Source organism: Fopius arisanus, unplaced genomic scaffold (genome assembly GCF_000806365.1).
Source record: "Fopius arisanus strain USDA-PBARC FA_bdor unplaced genomic scaffold, ASM80636v1 scaffold00178, whole genome shotgun sequence".
NCBI classification, from domain to species: domain Eukaryota; kingdom Metazoa; phylum Arthropoda; class Insecta; order Hymenoptera; family Braconidae; genus Fopius; species Fopius arisanus.
This window is the reverse complement of record NW_011887917.1, coordinates 33988-45651: the sequence shown is the minus strand read 5'-3', so window position 1 is coordinate 45651 and position 11664 is coordinate 33988. Positions and strand designations below refer to the sequence as shown.

Below are 11664 nucleotides of genomic sequence, written 5' to 3'. Positions count from 1 at the left end.
TTTTAGGATTTCGAGGTACGATTTTCGATCAAACGAATATCGAGATTAGTTAAGTTTAGGTTTACAGAATTTTCCGGTTTGGTAATTCCGGTTAAAAATTACCTGGCGCCCATTTGGTTAAATTTTAGCAGGTTTATTAGGCTTAGGGGAAGTAGGGCGAAGGTAATGGGCATTTTCCACTCACCGTGAAAACGTCACGTTACAAATGGCGCCCAACGTGGGGCCCCAAGGTTATTGAGGCGTAATTGGGGTTATTTTGTTTTTGCGTTTCTTTTCCTTTTGGGGGTTCAGGGAATTAAATGGAGGCTTTTGAGGTTGTGAGAAATTGCGAAGTTAGTTATGATTAAATATGGAATATTAAAAATTGTGAGACTGATCTTTTCTGATTTTTAGTGAGACTAATTTTTCGATTCTTGTGAGATTCAGAATTTCTGGTGAGGATTTCGGTTGCGTATTCCTCAGTCCCGCGATAATGTTATCGCGTGGGAATGGTATAGAGAGGTTAATTTCTTTTTTTTTGCGTTCAGAGTCCTTACGTTTTCGCTAATTATATATTTTTTTTTCTTTTCCCTTTTTTTCTTCCTTTTTTTTGGGGTTGTGGCTAGTGGTGTAATAAACCAGTGATACGTAAATTGAAATTTAACGGCTTTTGTAATTATCAGGTAAATTGAGATTTTAGGATTTTGATGATTTTGAGGTTTCGCGATACCGTGATGACCTCATCACGTTGGAATTTTGTTTTTTTTTTGAATTATTATCCTGCCACGATTGTTCTCAGGACAACGGGCAGTGTTTGGGGTAAGAGAGTGAGAGAGATATTTTCCTTGTCGCGCGATTGTGGATTATCCGAACGTCAATAATGACATCATCGGTTTGGCACTTTGAAAATTTGTTGTACCGCGGATTATCGGGTGTTAAGGGGGGGATCCTGTCCCCCGGATACGGTTACAAGTAGAGGGTAGTAACCCCGCGGTAGGAGGGGGGTTACCCCGCGTTTGGCTGGCGGTCAGCTTTCAGGAGACCTTAACCTCCTTCCGGTCAGTACAGTTTGAGCATTTACAGAGGCGAGTTCAAAATCTAGTATTGATTTATTAAAATACCACTGCGATTTATTATATCGGGTTTGAGTAGCGCGTAACGATAGTGGCAAACGCGAGTTGAAAACGTTCTTTTTTTTGATTATATAGATTTCGATATCCCAATTTCTTTTTTTTTTGACGGGATAACAATTTTTTTTTGTGTTGCTGTGAGTGTCTACTAACATTTCACGTGGAGCTCCCGAATCTAGCTCCCATCGACTACGATCGGCAAGTGCAATTCAAAAATTATATTAATTTTTATTCATCACGGGATATCGGAGGCTCTCCGATCCCTACCGTTTTTTTCTTTTTTCTTCTTCTTTTCGATTTATCATCGGCTATTTTCCGATTAATCATCGGCCCGTTTTCCGATTTATTATCGGCCCATTTTCCGATTTATCATCGGCCGATTCTCCGATTTATCATCGGCTATTTTTCGATTTTCACTGGCTTATTTTTCGATTTTCCCCGGCTTATTTTCCGGTCCATTGTCAGCTATTTTTTTCGACTTACTTCGGTTTATATTCCGATTAGTATCGGCCATTCGCCGGTTTTTCCTTTTCTTTTTTTTGCTTCTCGGCGACTTTCCGAATTTATATCGGCTACTTCTTCGATTTCTTTTTTTTGTCTGTGTGTATCCGATCTTCGTCGGTCTTACTCGTTTTTATCAATTGATAATTCCCTCCTTAATCGGGTTAGGAGAGGCCGATCATGGGGGATCACGACAGTGATTCGCCAGGGTTACCGCCCGGTACTAGAAACCCTAGTACTGAGGCTCCTCGACCCGGTGGGTCTGGGATTCGCGGATCCGGAGCTGCGGCTCCAGGAGTCGATCATACTGTCGACCAATCCGTCCAAACGGACGGCCTCGAGATGGAAAATCTTGCGCCTCCCAAAAGGAGGGTCACGAGAAAAACCACCTCAACGACCGCGAAACCAAAAATAAAAGTTACACGGTGTGGGTCTCGAGCAAGTCGTACAGTGACCGATGCCGAGGCCTCCGACGCCACTTCGGTCTCGTCGGTATGCAGTCATGGCTCTAATCGAGCCATCGACGAGGACCTTCCAGTAGGGGCAATCCCAGCTGGAATCCGGACAGGGCGGCTGGCGCACAAGCCAATCACCCTCCACGGCTGCGACCTTTACAATCCGAGGGATACAACCCTTCGGCATCCTATCCAGGCGAAAACCCTGGTCAGTTCCTCCAGCCACCTTGGTGGCCTGGCTGCTATCGCAGACAACCCGGACCTTACTCGGGTGTCGAGGGTGAAATTCTCTGTCCGCCTACCCAGGCGGGTAACTATCCACAGCCTCGGAGGGCCTTCTCTCGGGGACCGTGGCCATCTCATCCTCCCGAACACGGGAGAGATCTTCCCCAACGGTCAGGGGCAAATCCCCCTAATCTGGGGTGGAATCCTCCGAGACCCAGAAGTCAGCATCCCTCATACGAGAGGCCATTCCCCCAGGAAATGGGCGGCTCATCCCCTCGACGGCTGATTCCGGTTGAGGGAGACTTCCACTTTTCGGAAGAAGGAAGTAGTCCGAGGCGTAGGCCTCTGGATTCCGCATCTCTTTTAAACTCAATGAAGAAATGGGGCGCGCATTTCTCCGGCCTTCCGCACGAAGACGTGGAATCGTTCCTCGCGAGAATTGAGGACGGGCGGGCATTTCTCCCAATCCCCGATGACGTTTTCATCGGTGGCATACGGTTTTTGTTATCCGGTCCAGCACTGACCTGGTATCGGGGACCTTGCCCTGAATTCCGAACCTGGGAAAAGGTTCGAGCTAATTTCCGAACCACATACACGGATCCTGATTACCAAACGGCGATCCGAGAGGAACTCGCTCTTCGTACTCGGGCCGAGGGTGAATCGGTCAATAATTACTTCGCGAGCATCCGCGGGTACTATTCGCGTATTAGCCCCGCGGTTAGCGGAATTGATCAGGTGGTACAAACCCACCGTAAACTCCTCCCAACCCTTCAGGTCGGCATCGCCCTTCGGGACGGTATGACCATGGATGAGTTGGAGATGGCGGCAAAACGTCTCGAAAAGATCTACGAAAAAGCCGTCGATAGGCGTCCGCCTCCAAGGCCGGAACACTCGATTTGCCCAAGTCTGGCTTATCGTCAATATCATCCGGCTCGATCGCTGGCACGCACACCTTTCCGTCGTCCATTAGGGGCGTTCAGGCCTCCGTCCGTAAGGGCGGTATCCTTCGACGACGAAGGCACCGAAGATTTCGAAGGGGGCTCCTACGCGGACTATGCGGGGGAATATCTCGCGGTCGACGCTGTTCAAGGACCTCCTCGAATCATGAACAACAATCCAGCCCGACCACAGGCTTGGCAGGCGGCAAATCCTTCCCGCTTGCGATCGCGGGAAAGGCAATCTCAAAATACTACGTCTCCACCATCTGATCAGCCGAGGACTCCTCCTCGCACTGACCCGGTCCCTGCCGTTAACACTAACGACAGAGGTACGCGAAATCGCTCTCCACCTCCAAGACATAGCCTGGACAACTTGGAGTGTTGGAATTGTCGCGGGGTCGGTCATCGTCATCGGGAATGTCCCGAACCTCGCCGGTTATTCTGCTACCGTTGCAGATTATCCGGGGTGACGACAATGAATTGTCCACATTGTAATCCCGGCCATCCGGGGAACGACTATCGAGGCGCGTAAATCCGGCGTTCGTACCTCCGCTTCGGCACGATTCCCAGCCGGCTTCCAGTGGTGTTTCAAACGCTACGGGCGAGGAACCTCCTCTTCCACGACCCTCCACGGGATCGGTGGAAATATCCCGTGTTTGTTCCGATCCGCGAGTTCTCTTGACACCGGAACCTATGTCTCCGAATGAGGTGATACTACACACGGCTTCCGAACCGTCTCCACGTGCCTTCCACGTGGACATCGTTATCGGCGGATTGAGAGTACGAGCTCTCGTAGATTCCGGCGCCACCAAGTCTTTCGCGGGTATGGCCGGCATTCTTCTCTTCGAGAAGGCAAAAATTCCGTTGCTAGAGGTACCCGAGAAAAGGGTCGTTACCGCGAGTGGGAAAGTCGAGCTCGTGAAACACACCGTCGCATGTATCACCGAGCTTGAGGGGCGACATATGCCCCTAGTCGCGTATGTTATGCCGACTTTATCCGAGGACTTCATCCTCGGCATGGATTTCCTAGTGTCCGCGAAGATCGTTATTGACTTTTTCGATCAGACCTGGTTTTATCGAGAGGAGCCGGCGCGGCGGTTCCGCTTTACTCCTCTCCATCAAGTTCCGCAACTCACCATGTGCTGCGGTTTACGTTCCGTCGAGAAACTCCAGGGGCAACGACTTCGGGAACTTCTCGACCGGATCCTCCCCAAAGGGGAAGGCAAATTGAGGGCGACAACCCTCCCATCCCATCGTATCGATGTTAACGGCCATCCTCCAATACGGCAGCGGCCGTACCACACAACTCCGGCAATCCGAGAGATTATGTGGAAGGATGTCCAAGGTATGTTAGAGAATGAGGTGATTGAACCATCACAGAGCGAATGGTGTAATCCGATCGTCATGGTCAAAAAGGCCAATGGCAAGTATCGGTTCTGCATTGACTTCCGAAAAGTCAACGCGGTTACAAAAAAAGACGCGTATCCCATTCCTAACATGTCCGGAATCCTCCACGAACTTCGTCAGGCTAATTACATTACGACGCTTGATCTTAGCCAAGCGTATTTCCAGATCTCTCTGGATCCCGACTCTCGGGAAATTACGGCTTTCGTAGTCCCTGGTCGTGGCGCGTACCATTTTCTTCGTATGCCATATGGTTTAACGAATGCTCCGGCCACCTTCCAGCGTCTATTAGACCGGTTGATTGGCCAGGATTTATATCCCAAGGTTTTCGTTTACCTAGATGATATTATCATTGTTTCGGAAACCTTTGAGGAACATCTCGTTTATCTCGAGAAAGTCCTCGAGAGGATCAAGGCTACGGGCCTCACGATTAATCGAGAGAAAGGTGAGTTTTGTTGTCCCGAGGTCAAGTACCTGGGGTTTATTGTTAATAGCTCCGGTCTCCAAGTAGATCCGGCCAAAATCGCCCCTTTCCTCGAGTTTCCTCCTCCGAGAAACTTGAAGCAATTGAAGCACTTCCTTGGTATGGCGTCATGGTACCGTAGGTTTATCCCGCAGTTCGTCACGATTGCGGAGTCTCTCACGCGTTTGACTCGCAAGGGACAAGCGTGGGAATGGGCCGAAGCTCAAAACATCGCATTCAACGGGTTGAAGGCGCATCTAACGTCTCCGCCGACGTTAGCTTGTCCCGATTTCGGGATTCCGTTCTCTCTCCAGACCGATGCCAGCACGGTCGGTCTCGGCGCCGTGTTAACTCAAGTTATCAACGGTGAAGAACGGGTTATCGCCTACGCAAGTAGAGCGCTCACCTCCGCTGAGAAAAAATATTCAGTTACCGAGTTGGAGTGTCTCGCAGTCATTTGGTCTATCGCCAAATTCCGATGTTACTTGGAAGGTTATTCCTTCACGGTAATTACGGGTGACAGTAGCTTGCGCTGGTTACACAACTTGCGTAATCCTACTGGTAGACTAGCTCGATGGGCTCTCGGCCTACTCGAGTACAATTTTAATATTATTCATCGGAAGGGTGCCTTGCACCACGTTCCCGATGCTCTTTCCCGCGCACCCGAAGGTGAAAGCGAGGACTCCGAGACGATTCATATCGCTCGGCCATCCACCGACCGGTGGTATTCACGCAAGTACCGGAACGTACAGCGTGCTCCCGATTTCTTCCCGGACTGGAAAGTCGTGGACGGGCGTTTATACACCCATCGTCCCTCCGACCTCATAACGTTGGAGATGGTTGATCTTGACGCTTGGAAATTGGTACTGCCCCGCGAATTGCGTACGCAGGCCATTTCCCAGTGCCATGATCTTCCCCAAGCAGGCCACTTGGTGGTTGATAAGACTTAACGTCGTCTCTACGAGGCATATTATTGGCCAACTATGTTTAGAGATGTCGTGGCCTTTGTCCGCCACTGCGACATTTGTCAACGCTGTAAGGTTGAAAGTGCCTTACCACGGGGACATATGGGTAGGCGAGTAATCCAAGGTCCTTGGACGACCGTGGCTGCCGACATTGTTGGCTCGATTACTCCGAGCAGATCAGGCTTCTCCTACGTGCTCGTGTTGCAGGATCTCTTCACTAAGTGGATTGAGTTAATCCCCCTCCGGCGAGCCACAGGCAAAGCCATCAGGGAGCAGGTGGAAAATGTAATTATCTCACGCTGGGGAACCCCACGCGTGTTTTTCACCGATAACGGAACCGAATTTGTTAATCGGGAGATCCAAGCTCTGGTAGAGCGTACTGGGATAAAGCACGAGACTTCACCCCCTTATCATCCCCAGGCTAATCCAGTCGTGAGGGTCAATCATGTATTAAAAATGATGTTACGCGCGTTCATCGACGGTGATCATCGAACGTGGGACACCCATTTACGCGAATTTCGTTTTGTATACAATACGGCGGAACATAGTTCCATCCAAACGACTCCAGCGTTTGCGAACTTCGGCAGGAACCCCCTGCCGGCCATATCCCTTCGCCGCGAGCTAGAAGGAGACATCGAAATAATCCCTGGCGAACCCAGCGAGTGGGTTGACCGAATGAAGCGACTGGAGCCGCTCCGTAAGGCTCTCACTCACGCCATGCGGGAATCGTCTGATAAACAGGCGCATCACTATAATCTCCGTCGGCGCGACGTTGAGTTCCAAGAGGGTGACTTGGTTTTGCGGCTCACTCACCCATTATCCAATGCGGCGAAACATTTCTCAGCTGCGTTGGTCCCTCCTCCGAGGGTCCTTTCATGATTAATAAAAAGGTATCCCGAGTTCGGTATGAACTTGTGGATTTTTCCGGGAAAGCTCAGGGCGAGTCGGCCATGCAGGACTTAAAGCCCTATCAACCTCCAGTACCGGCTCCGTAACTTTTCGGTTACTGGCTTCCGTGATAAAATTACGGTTCATTATTGCCCCGCAGGGCGGGAGTCGCCAATAATTTCCCCCTTTCTGGGTGGTTCCCCGTCCCGACAAACTCGCCGGTTTTCGCTTCTCTGTTACAGACCAACACAGACACACCAGCTCCATGCGCCGAGGAAACAGCCCCGACAGTGGACCTGACAGAGGACACTCTACCCTCCCCTCCAGCAGCTCAGGAGGTCAAGGAGGAGGTTGGCCTGATCACCAGCCAACAGCGGGACGCCCGAAACGCAGAGTTGGCTCTGGAGAGCATCCTGTTCCCGGGAGGGATCCCCGTGGTATTGGACGACTTTGCCCTGCCAGAGGATGGCGACGAGGATCTCACCTTTGGCCGCCCCCAGGCCGCCACACAGGTAACACCTCAGGCCAAAGACCAGCCTCCCCGGGGACCCTTGTCGCCAGTGGTAGTCCTCCAGAGACTACCCCTGCCCGGGCCACCAGAGGGACCGCAGTCCCAACCGGAAGAGGGGGCTCCTATTTACCTCCAGGATTACTGGGACCCAGTAAGACCCTGGCTCTTCGAGATACGGAGTATCGAGGAGAAACATCTCGGCTTTGCCGCGGCCCTGCACACCTGCACGCTGACACCGGCTCACCACCTGTCGGCGGTCAGGTTCATCATCCCTCCGATTCCTCTGGAACTGGCGAGCGGCACAATCCCACTCGGAGAGAGTGAGGAAAACCTCCCGAAGAATACCTCCGTGGACAAAACTTCCGAACGGGTTCCGACCCCGCCGGCACCTCCGATCGTGGAGATCGGCTCCAGTTCCTCGAGCTCCAGCACCTCCACGTCATGCAGCTGCAGCAGCTCCTCATCGGACTCCGAGGACTCGGTCATCTTCAACCCGGAGCCTACATCAGGAGATCCCGGTCGTCCACCAGGCCGGAACGAGGACCAGACACCATCCCCCGTAAAGGTGGCTCCGGTAAGTCCACCGGCATCTAGCGTCCCGAGCATGAGCACCGAATTCATCGACTTCGGCCCACTCGAGGACCTCTCGCTGCCCAGCACCACAGCAACAGCAGCGTCACCACATCCAGCTCCCTCTCATCCCGAGACTGAGCTGGCCGAGCAACATCCGCCGAGAGAACACCACCATATCCGCCCCTCCGAGTAGGTGAGGATGGCGAGAGGCTCCCGGAGGGCACCCCTCCGGGTTCCGGACGTGCTTTTGCCGCCGTGATCACTCGTCCGAGCCCATCAGCTCAGGCCTCTACATCCGCCTGTACGCAGGTCGGCCTATCCGCTCCTTTGGGAGCCGTGGAAGGCCCCGTCAGCACCAGCAACCAGCCGATGAGGAAGACCACTACGGATACTCGCGACACCACCACAGCGAAGCGAGGAGGAGGACAGCCCAGGGGAAGAGCCGGAGGCAAACGCCGCAGACCACGACACTGGTGCTTCGACTGTCGTCGGCACGGCTACGCCCATCAGGCCTGCCCAAACCCGACGGGAGTCATCTTCTGTGGGCAATGCCCACATCGCCTCAGGGCTGACAGGATCTGCCCGGAGCACGGCCCGGTAGCACAGCCTGCTGACGGACGAACGACGGGACACTCCAGCAAGCTAGCTGAGACATCCCAGGTGAGGCCACCGCCACCTGCTTCGGCTGCATCCAGCCGTCGCCCTCCAACGGCCGCCAGATCACCACCACGCCTCCATGATCGACGTGCTGAAGACTACTGGGCTCCCTTCGAAAGGACCCCCATCCGTCCGGCTGCTGCCGGACCGGCTTATCCGTTCCCCCGGGAGGAGGAACGCAGGCCTCGTCAGGAGGACGAACTTCTAGGAGATTCGGAACTCCGTTTCTTCTGGCAACCGCCAGGGATGGCGCCCACCAGCCACAGCAGCGACTACAGGTCCCCTGAGCAAGGATACTACACCTCGGCGGCCACTAGCGCACCACCCCGACCAGCTCTTGGGCGTGGAGCGAACGCCCGCTTCGGACCTCCGCCATCAAGTCAGGCAACCCGCTGGTCCAGAGAGACCATCGACGCCCTCCAGACCATCCTGGACCAAGTCCAGCGCAGCCAGCAGCAGAGTCCGGAGCGCAGGTACCATCCCCGATAAACCGGCGGCAACCTCTCCGTTCAATCGGCGGCAACATCCCCGAAGAATTGGCGGCAGCATCCCCGAGAAATCGGCGGCATATCCCCGCGAGACGGAGGCACGTCCGGCGGAGAATCTCCCGGCCATCCACTCAACGCCAGAGTGGCCGCTCAGTTTTTTTTTGGGATTATTTTTTTTTGTTTTGTTTTTGTTGTGGTTATGGGGTTTTTCCCCTGTTTTTTTTTGTACTAGAGACTTTTTTTTTTTCGTTTTCTTTTTTTACTTTTTTTTGTATGTCTTTTTGATGGGGGTGCCCGATACCGTAACTTTTTTTTTTGGTTTGTGATAAGTCTCACACGTACCTGAAGGCACCCACAGTAGAATAAGGTTGTGATAACACGGAAGACCCCGTCCGGGGAGGTGACTCCCCACAAGCACCAAAACGGGCCATCAGCCCCAGGGGGCAATCAATGTTTTTTTTTTCTATATATAATTAAGTTTGCCTTTCAGAGGCAGTTCCGGGTCAGACGACCCGGCAAAAATACAGATACGTTTTGATAAACCTTGTACATTTATTCCGACCTTTACTTCAGGGTGTGGGTTCGTGTTTTTCCCCAACATTACGTTTGGTGGAGTCCTCGGATCGGCTAGGTCCGGCTAAAAAGCCGGCGCTCCAGGAAAAAGGGTTTAAGGGATTAATTGGTACGGGTGGAAGGCCGGACGGGGTAAAAATATTAGCAACCACGACGGAGTGCCAAAGACTGATTACGGGTGGAAGGTCGTAAGGGGTAGATGCAGTCACTACCCCTACGAATTGCCAAGACTGCATACGGGTGGAAGGCCGCTCGGGATAAAATCAGTCGTTATTAATTAATTAAGGGTTAGGGAAATAAAATTAGGGTTAAGAATTAAGAATAAGGGTCTTTTGATCCCGAGAATCCAGGGGAACCGATCCTGAGAAAAGGAAGGGGATAGATTGATTTTAGGGATGGGGAATTAATTCAAATTTGAATTAATTCCCCCGCGAAGGGCTTGACCCAGAATAAGGTAGAGGGATCCACCAATCGACACCCGATCGATTGGTAGGCGTGATTAGGGGCTCAGCGCAACGCGACACTGACCTCCGAAAATCAGTTGCGCATTAGCCGCGAGAACAAACGCACGTGAGTGATAAGTGGGGCTCCCAAGACGTGGCAAAAGTGATACAGTGCACCACTCAGGACCCCAGGACAAATAGCTGCAGCCAGGATGGTTCTGAAGAGAAAGAGGAAAGCAGTGAGACGATCTACCGTGAGTTTTTACGGGTTTATTTAGAGATTTTCCTCTTTTTTGGCGGCTTCCCATAAATTCTTGGCGGTAGTGAATTTTCCGAGCCATGGAATTGGCATCGGTAGTGTCCCTCAAAATTTTGGGTGGTTTTGAAGAGGTTGTGGAGGGCTTTGTCCGAATAATTTCGGCCTGCATTATCCCCCAGTGCGGTTGGGGGGTTACTGGTGTAAATTATTTGGATTTTGAGGGTATTTTTATGGTGAATTTTTGGCGAAATTGTCCACGGCCAACGAACAAGGCCAGTGGTTCTCCCTCGTGGCGCAATCGAGGCCGCCAACGAGTGGCTGTGTGCAACAGGTGGGAAATCGCGCGGTAAATTTCCGCGTGGTTATTAATTACGTTAACGGGGTTAATTAGGGGCCCTTACGCCTGAATTTTTGTGGGAGTGTGGGGAATGATGTCCCGGACCAGATGGTCGAGGGTTTTCCGGAATCCACAGAGCGGATTCTGCGTTATAAAAGTTTTAGTAAAGTTAGATGTTTTTGGGGATTTCTCCTCGCTGCTAACCGAGCAGCAAGGCATAGTGCCGTCTCTCTTGCTCTCGCTCTCTCTCTCGCTCGCGCTCACTCGTAGAGGGCCCGATTCCGGGAAATTATCGATTTCCCGGGCGCAAATAATATTTCGGGCATTCCTCGGATTATCGCCAATCGATAATCCTTGAGGCCGCATTCCGGTGGGATTATTCTATGGGAATGTTTGGTAGTCAGCAACATATGTCCGATTTTGTTAAATACTTTATTTTTCGCAGTGACTTAATGAGACTATTGAAATTGTATTTATGCCATCGGTGCCCGTAATCGCGCGATTCTAACCTCGCTTCGCTCGGTTAAATCGCGGATTCCGGGCGCGATGGCATAAAATTTTGTATGAAACGCGTGCGTAATATATTTTTCGACTCGTGGGATTGTAAAACTCGCCTTCGGCTCGTGTTACAAACCCCCCACGAGTCAAAAAATATATTACGCACGTGTTGCATAATATACTATTAGGGTTTTGTTAGAAAATTCATATTCTGCGACGATTTAAGAGGGGAATTAAAATTATAATTGGGGATTTTGCTGAAACTCTGGTATTGAGAGAGGATTGAGAATTGCTAAGAAAATTTGGAAGCAGATTAATCTAATTAAATCGTTATCATTTATTATTATTGTACCGAATTTTGACATGAATAGCGGAAC

At 51.6% G+C, this 11664-nt stretch overlaps 1 protein-coding gene across 1 annotated transcript in view; it reads left to right on the top strand.

The window, feature by feature from the left end:
* Positions 1-11664, top strand: part of LOC105272450 (putative dipeptidase NECHADRAFT_87110) — a 145945-nt gene that overhangs the window by 113197 nt on the left and 21084 nt on the right. The gene's annotated exons all lie outside the window — the stretch shown is intronic.